This window comes from Podarcis filfolensis, assembly GCF_964270895.1.
Source record: "Podarcis filfolensis genome assembly, chromosome: 6".
NCBI lineage: Eukaryota > Metazoa > Chordata > Lepidosauria > Squamata > Lacertidae > Podarcis > Podarcis filfolensis.
In genome coordinates, this window is record NC_139609.1 from 50,185,733 (window position 1) to 50,203,531 (window position 17,799).

Below are 17,799 nucleotides of genomic sequence, written 5' to 3' on the forward strand. Positions count from 1 at the left end.
AATCTATTTACTTTATGAGTCACTTTTCTGCTTCACAACAGCTGCAAAGCACCCGGGATCTACCTTTATATAGCTCAGCATCTTCCAGTTCTAACAGAAGCAACTTCTGAGACACATAAACAAGCTTACACCAGAATTCCATCTCATAAGGAGGAACTGTTTCTTCTAAAGAGGACATCAGTTTAAAATAGCCCAGGGTGCTGCACGCCAAGGCTGAGGTATGTAGCAGAACAGCACTGGGATGGCAGAAGGAATAGAAGATCTTGGGAGTTGGAAGAAGGAGCACTAGAATAGCAAAGGTGGGCATTTGTGATTCAGATGCATTGGCAAACTTATAAGAATTGAGTACAAAGCTAACACATTTGACAGGCAGTAAAGTGCATATTAAAATATTGCCTGAGAACAGAACCCGAGTTTTGATGAGGAACAGGTGAACAATAAAAGCAGCAGTGATGAACCTTTACTGTTACTGCCAGTACTATATCTGGGTATCAGGCTTAGCTCAAGATGCTCCGCAAAGATCCTATTAGGTTTCATTCCAACTCGCCTGAGAATCTTCAGCAGTTCCAAAATCCTCTTTTTTTGGCCCAGTTCAGACATCAGACTATGATTCAACAAGCAAGTTGCTGGTACACAGATCCTGCAGGTTTATCTCTCCTGAGCCTGATGCCATATGACATCACGTGATGGTTGGGTGTGGGTGGTTTAAGCCTAGATGCGGAAAGCCTAATTAGGCCCAACAGCTGAAGTAAAGCTAAGATGCCTAGGGTTGCAACAAATGAAGAAGCTCTTTAAAAAAGGAAATTACCCTTCACAGAAATGACAAGACACATGCAGGGACACATTTCAAGGATATTAAAGAGATGGTGTTTGCTGAAACATAACCAGGTGAGACCCCCAAACATTCTTCCTACCCCACCAGCCACCAGCACCTTCTAATAGACAACATATATGGGGATTTTATTCTACTGGACATCTGACAGGATACTCATGTAGCCATGTTATTATATTATATGGTCCTGACCAAGATTATTATTGTGAATTACTTCAAAATGAAAGTTTCTGTGTTACAATCATAAAATATTTATCTCAACATGGAGGTTTTCTGTGCAGTATTCATTTTTCATCTTGAGAGAAACATGAAAAGGATGTCCTTTCTTTTGATGTGGAACCCAGGAATACTCAGAAGACACAACTCTGACCTTTACAAAAACAATTATTATTCTCTCTCATTCTTTTTCAGCACACACAAAGATACATACTGTGTTTCTTCAGGGAGAGATAATCTTCTCACTGACACATTGAGATGGCAACCAAGATAGGACACTATAACCTTAGAATAACAACAGTTTTAATGTTACACAAATATTTTTAGTTCCTGCAAATACCCATTAAAATCCTAGCTTAACGGAGTTTCACTTGTAGTTCTGTGCACAAGGCAAATATAAAGAATTAAAATGAGTGATTATGGGGTAAAAGCTCTTTCTCTTCCCCATGACAATATTCCCATTGCCGAATAAAGTGAGTCATGGCAGACTGCTAATGTTCTTACAAAGAAACAAATACAAGAAAAGTGACATCACGGCATTCCATAATTAATATTGAAAAGAAATTTCTCTTTCAAAAGCTTATCATCATAGGAATATAAAAACAGCCTGCTGGATCAGGCCAATGGCCCATCTAGCCCAAATGCAGTCACACAACTGATCTGCATAAGAGCTTAATGTTTTTGGCTAATTGTGTATGAAGGTGTCCTGGATAGGGGTGGAAGGTAGGGTTGAGTTTGAGGGACACGCTGCCCCTGTGAAAACATCACTTACCTAGGTTGTGTGGTGGCAGCGCAGACTTCTGGCAAGATCATGTGAGATCTTGTTGGAAGCTGGCACCAATGCCAGTGCCCTTTTTCCACCAGTGGTGGAGGTGGCAAGATGGTTGGGGTGCCCACAGGGATGCTGCCTCAGGGGTGTCTGCTGAGTGCCTGCCCTAAGTGAGTCTAAGGCTGAGCAGAAGATCTGAAATCCAGGTGTATATGAATCAGGCAAGTCATCGTCACTGGACCAAAACAGCCAATAGGAACAAGTCTCTTACCAGTGTTCTATGTTCCTTGCTACTACCCCTTCTGGTCAATGTTTCCTCAAGGAGCTCTGAGAGCCCGGTGTAAGACTAGGGATAGTTCTCACTCCATACTACTCTATGTGAGAGGATTTTACCTTTAACTTTTCTTCAGGAATGGAGCTGAATCCTGCAGGTGCCATCGCACATTACTGGTCTGGAAGCCTTCCTCTATGTTCAGCATACCAACTGCCACTTCCCTTGCTGCCTGCCTTCTCATGCTCTCTCTCTCTCTCTCTTTTAAAAAAACGACCCTTTGCATCTATATGAAAAAGTAACCGCCAAGTTAAATAGAATCTTTGCAGTATACATAGGTTTACAGAATTTCTATATAAACATGTACACAAGCCTCAACTGTGTATATGGAAAAGTCCTCATCAATAAACAATATTGTAAATTAACACAGGTATAGACTGTTTCGGTTTACTCAGTCCTGTTGCATAATTTACTTTTAATATTTTATTGCATCAGTTACTTCTTGTTTCCAATTTTAAGATTTCCTACGATTGTTCATTTTTCTATGGTTATATCTTTTATTTTAAAACATCAATTTATTTCCCTCTTGAGGCACATCTTAGGTACATAAGGTGAAACACACAATTTTCTTCCACAGAGGAACACATGTGAAAAATGTTAAATCCGAATGCAAGAAGTATGAGTATTTTGCATTCCAGCATAATACTCTTCACATGTATTTCTCCATGAATGAAAAAAGTTATACAGAATCAGTCCTAAAATACCTGTCCCAAACGAAGACTGTTCCAAAATATCCCCTGCAAAGCAAATCTGACCAATCAGATTTTTTCCTTACTGAATTCTTTTGAAAACTGTACAAGACAGTGCAGAATGCATTAGGGTTAGATTTCCTTGCCAAGTACTTGCTATTTATTGCCTGTTTGATTGCATTATGGAGACTTAGTGAAGCCAAAGCCTATTTCTGGCATTTCCAAGGTACATTCCAGAATTGTTTAAGATGGAAGGACATCAAACTATAGTCCTGAGATAATTATCAAGCTCACTGCTGTATAATGTTTACGCATCTAGAGTAAACAATGCAACATAGCAAAGTTGTAGACACACCTACATGATCAAGCCACAGAAACATAGGAAGGGTGACGGAATCCATACTGTACATCTAACAACAAAAATTAAAAAGAGGGTGTGTACATACCATACATCTAAAGCACATGGCTTCCCCCAAAGAATTCTGGGAACTGTAGTACAATTCCCAGCATTCTTAGCAAACTATTGTTCCTGTGATTGTTTGGGGGAAACAATATGATTTTAATATATAGTGTACACACAATATGAAAGATTACAAAATAAAAGTTTATCTTATATTGTGGCAAAGATGCTATGTCCTTCATTTTTGAGATACAGGTTTGTATCTATCTAAGTTCTACTCAACACAGACCCACTAGAATTAATGGGCCTAAGTTAGTCATGTCCATTCATTTTAACAGATCTACATAGAGTACAACTAATAATAATATTGCCTATAGCCCATACCACTTTGATGTGACTACCCAGTAAAACATACAGGAACACAGAAGTTCAAGTTAGCTATCATTACAAATAGCTGTTGATAAGAGTTGACAGCCATTTATTATTCTAATTTTTTTTTTCCATTTGATTCTACAAAGAAAGTTGAGGATGGGGTGGTGCAACTTCAGATCATGGCACTGCAGCAAATGTTGAGTTAGGAGTGGTAATTTTTAGAAAAGGACATTATTTTTGAAGTGCTGTCATTTGTCACAGAGACTCTGCCTATGCCTTATGCTCAATCTGTGGTATTATGCAATTTATTTGCTTCTGAGCCTCACTGTTTTGCCTTCTATAAAATGGATGCTGTGTTGTAGCTGCAAAGGAATGTCAAAGGCGTGGCTTGCTGTTGGTCAAATCACTGTCCCCATCCAGTCCAATACCGTTTCCAAAAGCTGCCAGCCAAATACTTCTGAAAGCTTAAAAGAAGGAAATGTGAGTAACAGAACCCCTCCGCTTGCCCATCCTCAGAATTTGACATTCAAATATGAAGTTGTAACAAGTTTACTTTTGGGAGGCACCAACTAGCTCTTGTTTATATGTCTGATCAAGTCCTGTGACTGTCTATGTAATTTGACTTCATTTGCAGTGCTGCATTTATTATCTGGTCCTGGTGGACTACTGCAATGCACTCTACATGGGGCTACCTTTGAAGGTGACCTGGAAACTACAACTAATCCAGAATGTGGCAGCTAGACTGGTGACTGGGAGCGGCCGCCGAGATCATATAACACCGGTCTTGAAAGACCTACATTGGCTCCCAGTACGTTTCCGAGCACAATTCAAAGTGTTGGTGCTGAACTTTAAAGCCCTAAATGGCCTCGGTCCAGTATATCTGAAGGAGCGTCTCCTCCCCCATCGTTCTGCCCGGACACTGAGGTCCAGCTCCGAGGGCCTTCTGGCGGTTCCCTCACTGCGAGAGGCCAAGTTACAGGGAACCAGGCAGAGGGCCTTCTCGGTAGTGGCGCCCGCCCTGTGGAACGCCCTCCCATCAGATGTCAAAGCGATAAAGAACTACCTGACATTCAGAAGATATCTGAAGGCAGCCCTGTTCAGGGAAGTTTTTAATATGTGACATTTTAGTGTATTTTTCATCCTTGTTGGAAGCCACCCAAAGTGGCTGGGGAAACCCAGCCAGATGGGCGGGGTACAAATAATAAATTATTTATTTATGTATTTATTTATTATTATTATTATTATTATTATTATTATTATTATTATTATTATTATGTAACTTGGAAGACTAGTATGTCAAATTGATCAGCATCCCATTATCCCAAGCTGAGCACTCTTGTGGACTGGGAATTACCCCAAGCATCAAAACAGACCTGTCCCTGAAAGATCTGAGTCATCATGGAATGAAACACACAGTACTTACGTAGATTCACGGGAATCTGGACAGTTTGCACTACACCATTTGTAAATACACCAGATTAACCCCACCAACATGTTTTTACTTTGCTTTCCTCCTTCATCTACACTCAGCTGTTATCCTGCCTATGCTCTGAAGCAAGTACCTCGAAGTAGGGGAAGAAAAGCAAGGGGCTCAGAGTTCCATGAGCCTTCCTAATGTGTGCCACATTGTGGTGAGAGAAATGGTGTAGCAGCATGGTAAGATAAGGTCAAGAAATGCAGGAAATGAACTATTATTTTTTAATAAAAAAATCAAGCACTGGATTCCACTAAATGGTTGTGTTAGAGGGAGCCAGCACAATGAGTCCCACTAGCACAATCGGGCTTTCCCTCCCCCAAATTGGCTCTGGGGAGTCAGGAGAACTCCCTGAACAGTGTGTGGGAAAAGGAGAGAGGAGATTGTTCCATCTGTCAAGCAGAAATTCTTGAGCTAATGATCATGATAGCACAACACTAAATTCCTCCCCACGAGTCCTCCGTTTGTGCTTTTACTCCACAAACTTCTTCCAATTGTTACAATGATTATCCATCTGATCTAGACACTACATCAGAACTAATTGCCTCAAATTATCTATACTTATGAACCAACTACAGTGGTACCTCGGGTTACAGACGCTTCAGGTTACAGACTCCGCTAACCCAGAAATAGTACCTCGGGTTAAGAACTTTGCTTCAGGATGAGAACAGAAATCGTGTAACAGTGGCACGGTGGCAGCGGGAGGCCCCATTAGCTAAAGTGGTACCTCGGGTTAAGAACAGTTTCAGGTTAAGAACAGACCTCCAGAACGAATTAAGTTCTTAACCCAAGGTACCACTGCATTTATTTTAGTCAGCAGAGAATACAGATCTGGGCAGTGAGCAAAATTATTATTATTATTTTCATTTCTATACTTTTTCTAATTTTAAGCAAAAAATTTGGTTTACAACCTACATTAAAACATAAAATAAAACAGTCTGGAATCAAACTTTACTGAAGAAAGTCAAATATAAAGTATACATTCAAAGGAACATTATGAATAGGAAATTAAATATTATCTTAAAGATTTGAAAACAAAACATTACGAAGGATGTCACCTCTTTCTAATGACCAACTCTATAAAATATGCAACAATATTTTTTTCAGGGGTGCTGGAAAGCTAAGAGCACTACTCATGTCATTCATTAAGCTCTATAAAACCACTGAACATGGCAGCATGCATCAGGAAAGCAGCAGAACAGGGGGGGGTCGAAAATGCATCTCCTAAGAGACTGGCTGCATCATTTGTCAATTTAAACATATTTTGGCAATGAAATCTGAAGAGAGAGAGGAAAGAATTCTACAGATCAACCACTTTCTGTATCTTATTGAATTTACTTGAGTCTATTTTAGCTGCTACCACTCTAAACTTTTCTGAACCCAAGGTGACCTTCAAAAAAATAAGCTGAAAAAGCTTCCAGCATATACAAACAGATCCTAAAACACACTGTTGGGAACAAACAGTCCTTGGAAGAGGGCAAACAATCTCTATAATAAACCGAGAGCAATTAATTTTGATGGGAAAAACTGGCTAATTCAATTCAGTGGGGCAAGCAGGTTACCAAGACAAGGAATAATTTTGCTTCATGAAGGCAATGGCTTAACAGAAGTTAATGACTTATTTGGAAAGGAACCATACAGCTGAATTAAGAATACAACATTGATAGCATTTTACTGGTCTTTTCCATACACCTATGTATACACACACAACACACACCACGGTACAAAGAACACATTACAATTACAGACTGATCTCGACATAAGTAGTCCATACCTTGTGTATTCACTAATAAGTCCCAAATCTATCTCATCAAATCAATGTTTTACCAAGGAGGTTATGAAGGATTTCACAGCTGCAAACACATAGATCCATGAGAACAATCAAGAGCAGATCATCGGAAGTGAGTTACAGATTTATTCCAGTGTACACTGAATCCTGTTCTTAAACCTTGTGCTCATATAAACAAGCTTTTCTTTCCTGGAAATGTGTGGAAATCAGACTATTTGATCTGGTATGTAGTAATGTGTAGTCCCAATCATAGTCCAAGCTTCCCTGGGGAACAAAAATAGCCCAGAGGGAGAAAGAGCCCAATTTTACAAACAGTATTTCATCTCTTGTGAAGATGTAGATTCTTTCGAAACAAAAGCTGGCTGAAGAGTTCTACCACTTTTCTCCAGCAACTGTAAGTTTCCTAGAAGTTAGACACCTTTTCTGTCAACTAGAACATATTCAGTCCTTGACAATTATAATAAAATAAAAACAAAACAAAAATAGTCTAGCACTTCACTATAGTCGCCTAATCCACACATAGACTGTTGAACATAAATCAAGAGCAAATAATCTGCCAGCACCTGTTCTGATGTGCCAGATTGCTAGGTCACTTTAAGGATGTAGAAAAGAATCTATCCACCCTCTGTACAAGAAACACGGAAAAAAATCTTCATAACATTTGAAGAGAAGCTGAATGGGCAGCCAGGGAGACTAAACTACACTGCAAGAGAAAACAGCTGCACCAGCTTTCAGTACTCTTCTCAGGGTATTTGTCAGCACTAAACCTAAACCTAAAGCCACCCGAAATCTAAAGGACAAATTTCACACACACACCCTTCAAACAAAGGTTAAGAGAAACATAAAGGTCGCTGTCCAAAGTACTTGGGCTGCAATGTAAGAACAGAAAAGAATAGGTTGCTTTTGTGCAGCAAGCAGTGGGACAAAGCTCAGAGCACACATGCGCAGAAGGCAGCTCTGAAGTCTCTCATGGCCTTGCATACATATCAGCTCTCTACCACTTCTGGGAAGAGTTTGCAATGTGTTTATAGGATGTGAAACACTCTCTCCCAAACACAAGGCCTCTTTCATGATTTTAATAGTCATTTAATTAAAACAAATAAATTCAACACTATTAACGGACTACATTTCTGTTGACAGGCAAGGCATCCAATTTCAACTGTATCAAGTAGAGGTTCAGAGGAGTGATGTCCCTAATGATTTAGAAGGAAATCAAAATTAGACACATGTAGTCATTTAACCTGGAATGCAACAGCAGTCGGACCAGTCAGAACTTTTCCCAATTCTCCTAGATTAAAAATCTTCACAGGCAGGGATTTTGGAACAATAAAACTCAATGAACAGGTAAGCCAGCTTCTCTAACCAGGGAAGTATCCTGCTTCTGTTATTCTTTACTTATAAGCTTTCCCCATACTTTTTATACTGTTGCTGAACCTAGACTAGAAGGAGAAAGCAAATATCAAAGGGGGAAAAATGTGTTACTTTAAAGCTTAAGCCCATCCTGCAAATACAATTATTTTGAAATGTGTATCAGCCTTACATCATATGAAATTACAGAATCAGTAAGCACAATTGGAATAAAAGTCTTTGGGTGGCGATTAATGGGTAAACACAAGTCTGCAAGGAGAGCTGAATGCAGGAAAGGAAAAAGAGTGAAATTATGTTTTCCCTCTGCTCAAATCTGCAGTGGTCAGCTCTGCTTTATGGAGTACACATTGAGTATTCACTAACCATAAGATTGCAATAATATAATGAACAGTGTTAATTTAAAAAAGTTACATGAACTGCTACCAGGTCACTGAGGTGTTGCTGGGATGATCACCACGTTTCCTTCATATCTTCTGAAGAAGTTTGGGATCAGAGGCATTAGTGAGATAATGAAGAGCTCCTTTGGTCAGGGAGCTATAAACACATCTGAGGGCTCATCCACACTTCCATTTGCCCCACCACCTTCCCCTAGGAAAACCCAGTTTAGCGCTGTATCAGAACAAATTGGTTTTTCCATGGTCTGCTTTCTGTTGGCCAATGGCCAGCAGGTAATGGCTTTTTCCACCTGCCTTGCCCCACCCTACAGCCCTAGGAGCTCTCATAAGGGAGCTGTTTCCAGAGTAAGAACTGTGAGGGAAGAGAGACTGTTTGTCATTAGGGGGTGGCTGGTTTCACCTGTGCTGCCCCACCTCCAGCCTGAAAAACCTTCAGAAGGGAGTTGCTGCCACGGGCATTATGTGGATGTGTATTTTAATGAGCTGAACAGTGAACAATTATGAGTCATGGGGGTGTGGGGAGTGTGCATATGAATTTAACAGTGCTTAGTTTATTTTTTGGCTATTTTGTTAATGTTGTTAATAACGCTGTATTGATTTCACAGATTTGTTAATTATTCCATATGATTTATGCTGTATTTGTGATATTCTATTATGTTGTATCATGCTATTCTTATTGTTTGTAAGCTGCTTTAGGGTTCATTTGAATGAAAAGCAGCACAGAAGTATAATAAATCAATTCAATCAAATCAATTGTTCTGAAAATATAACATTCAACCAGCTGCTATTCTCCTTAGAATGTCTCTCTTCATCAGAGCATATTAATCTATGTGGCCTTGCCCCAGATAAATTCAAAAAAGTTCTTGGGGACAGCAGGGTACAGATCCAACAAAACAAACCATAACTCAAGCCAACTCTTGCCTTATACTAGGTTCTAAGGCATCATCTTACACTTCAGACTAAGGGACAAAACAACCCTTTCGGCACTTTATACTGCATACTCTCCAAAGGCATGTATACCACATTGTGAAAACAATATCCCAACATCATTCGCTTTTATTCATTTGTACACTAAGTAGATAATGGGGGGAAAAATAGTACCAGGTGAATTATCACAAACCCAAAGACGACCCAAACTTCTAGGCTTTGTCTTTGCTATCACCAGCAATTTGTATTATCTGTTTGTGTTACCTGGGATTTCTCCCCTTGTAGTTTTACAACTCATAAAAAACAGGAACTCTTGTATTTCATTTGCCCTCTGGAGATCTCTAGAAGCATTTCTTCTCATTTACCTGATATTCTTCATCCTAGAAAGCTTTCATTACTTAATATTCCATCACTGTGAAATATTCCATCACCTGCATCACAGGAAAAACCATTATATACAACAAGAAACTGGATTTCAAAATCAAGTCATAATTACTGAAGTAGATATGAAATCATTAGAATCACAGCGTTTTGGATAGTTACAGTAGGAAATGAATTCATATTCACTGTAAAAAGGACTAGGTGGAATTCAACATTATGCTCTACTAATGCTTCCATCTGTGCAAGCATTGCCAGATGCAACAATTCCCCCTTGCCTCCCCCAAAACACTCTGTTATGGAGGTTTTCCAGAACCCTCCCAAGTCAATTCTGGGGGCATGGAGTTCAGAGATGGAGGAAGCTCCTTAGTGCAAGCAGAAGTCATTGCAAAGGCTTCCACTGACAGGGCTGGTTAGGTGAATACCACCCTTTGTTCCCATATGAACCTGCCCACTTTTCCAGATGATATTCAGAGGTCCTGAGGATGTGGCTTAAGGCACCAGGGAAATTGGCAGACCAATCTTGCATTACAAAGATGCATGCAAATGTGACACGAAGGCTGACAAACAACCGCAGTGCCTAGAGACAGTCAGGTTGTACATCCATAGCATAGAGGAGGAATGATGCTATCGTGCATCTGCAGCAGCACCAGTACCAGCACCAGACACCTTCATCTGCCCCAGCTGCAACAAAACATGTTGGTCCCGTATCAGTCTCTACAGCCACAGCAGGTGCTGTAACCTTCCAACAGTTTGACTTAACCTCCAAAGGCACACTCTCCCATTGTCTCCCAAGACAAAGAACACCAACTAGGTATTTCAGATACCTTTGCATTCAGAGGTTAAAGGGGGGGGGCGACCAAATAATGGGCCTTTAGTAGTGGTGTAAGGTAAAGGAAAAAGTAAAGGACCCCTGGACGGTTAAGTACAGTCAAAGGTGACTTTGGGGTGCGGTGCTCATCTCACTTCAGGCTGAGGGAGCCAGCATTTGTTCAGAGACAGCTTTCCGGGTCATGTGGCCAGCATAACTAAATCACTTCTGGCACAACAGAACACTGTGATGGAAACCAGAGCGCATGGAAATGCCATCTACCTTCCCGTCGCCGCGGTACCTATTTATCTACTTGCACTGGTGTGCTTTCAAACTGCTAGACTGGCCGAAATGTAGCGGTGTACTACTTGTGGAATGCTCCCCCCACAGATACATGCTTGGTGCTTGCTTTGTTGATCTTGAGGTGTGTAGATTTTTATAGTCTTTTCTTACAGGCAATAACTATCTTTCGCCTCCATTCTAATTAAAATTGATCAGTGTCAAAATAAGCCACGAATCCAAGACCCCTCTGTATTCCACAAAAAGAGTTGAACACTTTGCCTAATTTTCTCTCTCTTTCTCTGGAACTAACATGGAAATGTGCTGAACAAACCTAGCAGTTTTATTGTCTAGATACTCTCACCACTAGGCAAAAGTCCAGGCTCTAGAAATAAACAGGCAGATTCCCCTCTGAGTATATTTTGTGCTATTTTTATCAGTTCTGCTGATCCTGGCCTTGTCTCCAGTTATGTTCCTCACTCTCACAAACAAAGCATGGTATACCACAAGTGATGTAAACTACAGGGCATGATCACTCTTCAAGTGAGAATAACCATGTCTTTAGATGTTGAGTAGAAGTTGCTGTTCAAAATAATGGCTTAATACCCAGGAAATCTCACCTGAGTCTTGAATTCACTGAGCCCTTAAGCAAGCCATTACCCTCAGGCTCAGCCCTCTTTCTGTAATATGGGCATAAACACTATTACTGAGATTATGTGTATGAATCTTACTCCTAACACAAGACTGACAAAACAGATTGTAAAAAAAAATGACCTGGTTTATGTAACACGGTGCTATCTGTTCTATTAATCAGTCAATACGTGCTTGCACCATGTGAATATTTACTTGGAAGGAAGTCCCACTGTATTCAACGGGACTAGCTCTCAGGTAAATGTTCATAGAATTGCTGTCTTTTCCTTGTCAAGTTTCCTAGTCTTTTCAGGAACAGTTTGACACAGGCCCAAGCCGGGGGGGGGGTAGCCCCAGGCCTTAGAGGGCTAAGCTGGCCAGGGTGGGGTGGGGGTACTGCTAGGGGCTTGCTGGTCTTACGCTGTCATGCACAAGACTCCCGCCTCAAGCCTCGGGCAAACTCTTTGCAGGCCTCGTTTGAAATCACAAAATAATTATGGAAAACCTAGGAACAAGGAATAAACTGGGTGTGATGAAATGTTGGTAAGCAGTTCACAACACTTTAGAACAGCAGCATGGAATTTTGTGGTGCTCTGAACTTCCATTTACCATAACACAACAGAACATATTTTGAACATGTCCAGCTATAATTGCATCTTTCATCTGGGGATTTAATGTGATTAGTTTGACTGAACACAGAGATTAAGTAGCATTAAGCACAGAAAAGGGAGGAAATGTGCCTGTATTAAACTTCAGTACAAGGAGACAATGGCTCAGGAGCCGAGAAAATTCCATTCCAAGTTATGACTTCAGTCTAAGGTAGCCATCAGCCTTCTGTCACTGTTATTTGCAAATTTCTCAGTTATGACCACAAGTGTCAGTGGAAAGCCCAATAAAACTGGAGACTCCCTTAATGGTTTCTGCTGTGGTATATGCTCTCCAGACTAAACAAAGCCCATAGTAGGCACTTCTGAGAACATCCATATCCAAACGCTGTAACATTTTCAGAGAAAAAGCATCGTTCAATCTCCACAGAGCTTAGCATAAGAAGCCTCCCAACTGCAACCTGTAAACAACTTTCTCCAGATATTAGATGTCCTGCACCTATTCATAGAGTTTGTAATATTTATACTAAAAAAACCCCTTCATTTACATCCCAATACTGAACAAAATAATAGATTCCATTAATTTGCATTATAAACATTTTCCAGTGTGTCATAGCTTTCCAACTGCTTAATAGGTTCTGAGTGCTGAGTAAAAAAGCAAGTCAAAATGGAACGTAAGATGCTTGGAAGGAGGTCTAATTGGCTGGAGAGGGAGTGCCATTGTGGCAACCACAGGCACAAGTGTGTCCATAGTCTCCCCTCTGGCACCCATGGAAAGTCCCTTAATTCCAAACAAGAGAGAAGGGACTTCTTTTCTCCCTTCCACTGCAAACAGTCCCTCATTACTTTGTTTGGACTTGCTCACTTCTTTTAATGCGAGCACACTTGCTTCTGCCATTACTTCTGATTGGATGTCCTACCTTCTATTTTGGATCTTAATCGGATAAGGGGGGGAGGGTATTCTGTGAGGAAGTGGCAGTGGATGGAAAATGGAAGACATTCTCCATTTGTCTGGGCTTCCTCTTCCTAGCCTGTCCACCCACTTACTTTTGCTTGTAGGCAGCGGCAGAACTGGGCTCACCAGGCCTCTTCGGCACAGAGTGGGGAGGATGGAACAGAGAGGATTATTCCTCATTTGCCCACCCACATTGTTTTGTGGCAACAGCAGCCTCAACGCTTCAGCATGATAAAAAGTTATGAGGAGTAAAACGATCTGTCACTTATTAATCTAGGCTGGGCTAATCAACTTGAAAGATGGTTTGTTTTATTTAGGGCCAGGTTTGATTCAATTCAATAGTTGCACCTGTAGGAGTTAGAGCAATAGAGGTTCCCTCCTCCACACTGGCTCTGGGGGTCAAGAGAACCTCCAGAAGAAAGCACAGGGGGAAGAGCAGAAATGCATGTACTGATGGAAAAATCGTATTAGAGCAATGATTAATTCCAGCCCAACTAATTAACTAATTATTTGGAGAGGGGGAGAGAAAATGATTGAGGAACTATTGCAAGTGTGCAGCAGATAATAACACAAAGCTGCAGGGTGTCTCTCTCAATACAAAAGCGATTCATGTCTTTTCAACTGCATCAATATTTAGGACTTATGGTGGTGATGTTCAATAACCAGAAGCTGAAGACGTGGTGATGGTTCTGATGATTACATGGCTATTAAAGTGTATTAGACAAATTCATGGCTATTAATATGTTAGAAGAAGTGTTAGAGGAAGTGTACCTCTGAATAACAATTGCTGGGAATCATAAGTGAGGAGAGCACTATTGTACTCAAATTTTGTTTTCAGTCTTCCCATAGGCATTTGGTTGGCCATTGTGAGAACAGGACTAGATAGGCCTTTGGCCGGACCCAATATCATTTTTCTTATCCTCTTATTACAGAAGGAAAAAATAATGAATCCATGATCCACTCGGTACCTGCAATAGCTGCTGTTGTTTTTACCCCACCCCCGAATTTCCTTTATCCTCTTCCTGGCTATATTTAAGTCATTCTTCAGCAGTGGTCTGTGCTACTCCGATTGACTAGATTGAATGTGCATAACTTTCTTTTTTTAAACACAGGATCAGCCCCTAACTGCCATCAAATCACAGAACACATCTGTCTCTATGGTCTGAATAATAAAAGTCTCAGATTTTTGCTTCCCATGATTTTTATGTTTCAGTCTAGGGAGATAGATAAGATCTAGATGGTAGTTGTTGGGTGCATTCTCATGTAATAGTCATACAAATGCAGGGATATGTCATTTGGGTGCTGTGAGTGTGTCAGTGTGACTGGGTCATACTTCCCAGTAAACCTCATGGCTAAGTCAGGGTTTGACTTCTGCAAACGTGAACCCTTAACAACATGGACTATTTGTCTTCTAGTTAAATGTATGCTTCAATTATTTTCTCTAGCTTGGTATTAAATAGTCTGCCAGCACTGCTGAGTAAAAACTAGATAAAACAACAACACCATGATCATTAATATCAGTGGTTGTTTATCATCCTAATGAAGAGCATTATGCAACTCAAAAGTATTTTTCTAGCATTTTAAGCATTAGTTGGCTGATATAAACAGGTACTGTGTTTGCTTTCCCTTTTTTGAGAACCAGGAATTCTCAGCCAGTAAAACTGTAAATCTCCACTAATTCATCAACCTGGAAAAGAGAGTATTTCATATTCCTTGGCTCTCTCACTAGTATAGTCATCAAATAAGGATACCGTGCACTAATTACTAGAGGGGGCATCACTGTTAATTAAATCCTTCTATACTGCAGAAGGTAGAAAAGCAGAAAAAGCAGAAAACGAGTCCTAGAATCACAAGAGGGGGGAGGGAGGGAGCAAGGGTCATGCAAGGAAGATTACTATGCAACATAATCAGTATAAAACTGTCAAAACAGACTAATTCATGAATGGACACACCCTCCCTCCCTTTTAAAATTACTAAGGCTTTGGTAAAATAGGCGATAGTATTAAGCTGAACATTTTATATTAACTGAAAGAATTAATATCTACAGCAGATACTGCTATCTCAGTGGAGAGGAGTTGAGTTAATTTGCAAGGACAACTGGAGCCTTTGAACTTAACTGGGGCTTTAAAGCAACAAGCCTGTCACCTCACGCTTAAAAAAAAAAGATACTTGCTGAAACTGAACTGAAGGAAAAGAGATCACATTTTGTGAAGCTGCCACGGGCACATAATGAAAACCAATGTGTGAAGAAACACAGAAACATTTCATATATATCATTTTGAAATGTTCCAGGTTTTAATTTAAATGTGATACCTAATACATATGGAAGTTTCCAAAATGCAATAATTAAAATAATTGCTCACCATAAATTAGCTCCCCCAGAACTAAGGCCCCACCATGACAAATTTCAGCATCATTTGTCTTTTCCAACACATACTGAACTATCATCAAGAACAAACGTCACAGCCAGATTGCAGCAGCCTTACAGCATCTATAGTTGAGAAACAGGAACTTGGCCATATATGGATGTGAGGCAATGTGCAGACAGAAAGGGCCTTTCTCCATTTTGGTCTTCTTCTGGAAAGATGGGCTCCCTGCAAAGTATGCCTGAACATAGGTACCAACTCCCTGGGGTCCTGGGTGCCTGAGCACCCACAAAATTCCCCATGAAGGGCCCGGGCATCCACAAGGTCCATGGCAGGGCCATGCACGCTGCATGGCATCCACAACCCTGGGCACCCACAGTCATGGAGAGCCAGTGTGGTGTAGTGGTTAAGAGTGATAGACTCATAATCTGGGGAACCGGGTTCGCATCTCCGCTCCTCCACATACAGCTGCTGGGTGACCTTGGGACAGTCACACTTCTTTGAAGTCTCTCAGCCCCACTCACCTCACAGAGTGTTTGTTGTGGGAGAGGAAGGGAAGGGAAAGGAGAATGTTAGCCGCTTTGAGACTCCCTAGGGTACTGATAAAGCGGGATACCAAATCCAAACTCTTCTTCCTCTTCTTCTTCACGGGGCCAAGTTGGCACACCTGTGCCTGAGCAATGTCATTCTCCAAGCATCTGCCAACCTAACAGTACCTTAGCAAACTTGAAAACTAAACAGGTAACTAAGAACAGAGGAAGAATAATGAGGGGACATGACAGGGGGACGACCCCTGGTGTCCCTGCCTACTCTCACTCCTAAGTAAGACAACAGAGAGGCTCCAATGACCATTGTGCCAGACTGTCCCATATCCATCAAGAGGAACAAGAGGAACAATATACAGATAAGGCAAAACTACATCTCTCCTTAGTGTCCATGGAATGTACAAGGCAAGCTTCATCTTGTGTAAAACATGCCCTCAAAAATTCAGTCTCCCAGAATATTCTGCAACATCCACCTTTCAGAAGTGGCACCTGCAATCAAGCAAGTATCTTATAGTGCCTCATGAAAATATGAACTGACCCCTAAGTGGCTACTCTATTGATTTCCTTTCTGAAAGCTCAAACCCAAATGCTAGTAGACGCTGCTCATCCTTTAAGGGAATATATCATAATACCCTGCAGGGACTAGACCAAAATATTTTAGCTGCAGTTCATTCATTTTCATCTTTGTATTCTTGTTATAAAAGAAGTCTGTCTAGACATTCCATTGTTGCGCCCATAACCTAGGTTTAGCTCCTAGCTTTCATATCTCAGTTTCTAACCCTGCAGCAAAGCAGACACATACTGCCAGCAGGATTTCACTCTGCAATCTCCCATGCACATCAGGCAACTGGACACACATTTTCAAAGTCTGTCTAGTGTACCCTAACAGCAGAATATAATTTTTTAGCACAGAACTCCAGAGCCCCTTTTCATAGCAACCAGATTACATTTTACTGAATTATACTCAAAACTGGATATAAAAGTGACCACCATCTTTTGAACCTACACATCTGTACATTATTCACTGCTGATACACAGTGAATATAGTCCTGAAGTCACATTATAAAACCCAACATTACCCATACTTTGTTGAATTCATCTCTCAATAAATCCACACGTACACTGAGAAATGCTACTGGAACAACTTCATAATGAGTTATACATGTTTTGTCTCCTTTTAAAACAGCAGACCAGAAGCTCTTGACTTATGATGTGAATGCTCTTTGTTATTTCCACACAACTGTGAACTACAAAATGGCAGGCAGGCAGGCAGGCAAGCAGGGCTTGTACACTGGTACATAACTGCAGCTTGTTTGTGAGCAGAAAATCCTCAGGGTTAGGAAGGGCTTTGTCGCATTGTGCACTGTATACCACAGGCATATTCCGTAGGACTGGAGGCCCTTGTATTAAATGTGGAAAGCCAGACCCCTCTTCCCAAAGAAAGGTCAAAAGCTATTCAGCAATCCAACTCTCAGATGAGCAAAGGCCTCCAATTTAGAATGATCTTTTCAATGAACAAGGACACAGCAACAAGCCATTTAAAGCCAAACAGTGAATACTGGTTTCTGCCTTTCAGCTCCTGAAATCTCTTGCATGCTGTCAGATATTCACATATATTTGAGAATCACCAGCGTCATCATACTATAACATGGTTCTATTTTTATCCAA

At 40.7% G+C, this 17,799-nt stretch overlaps 1 protein-coding gene across 13 annotated transcripts in view; it reads right to left on the reverse strand.

The window, feature by feature from the left end:
- ST3GAL3 (ST3 beta-galactoside alpha-2,3-sialyltransferase 3) overlaps positions 1-17,799 on the reverse strand; it is a 179,318-nt gene that overhangs the window by 93,651 nt on the left and 67,868 nt on the right. The gene's annotated exons all lie outside the window — the stretch shown is intronic.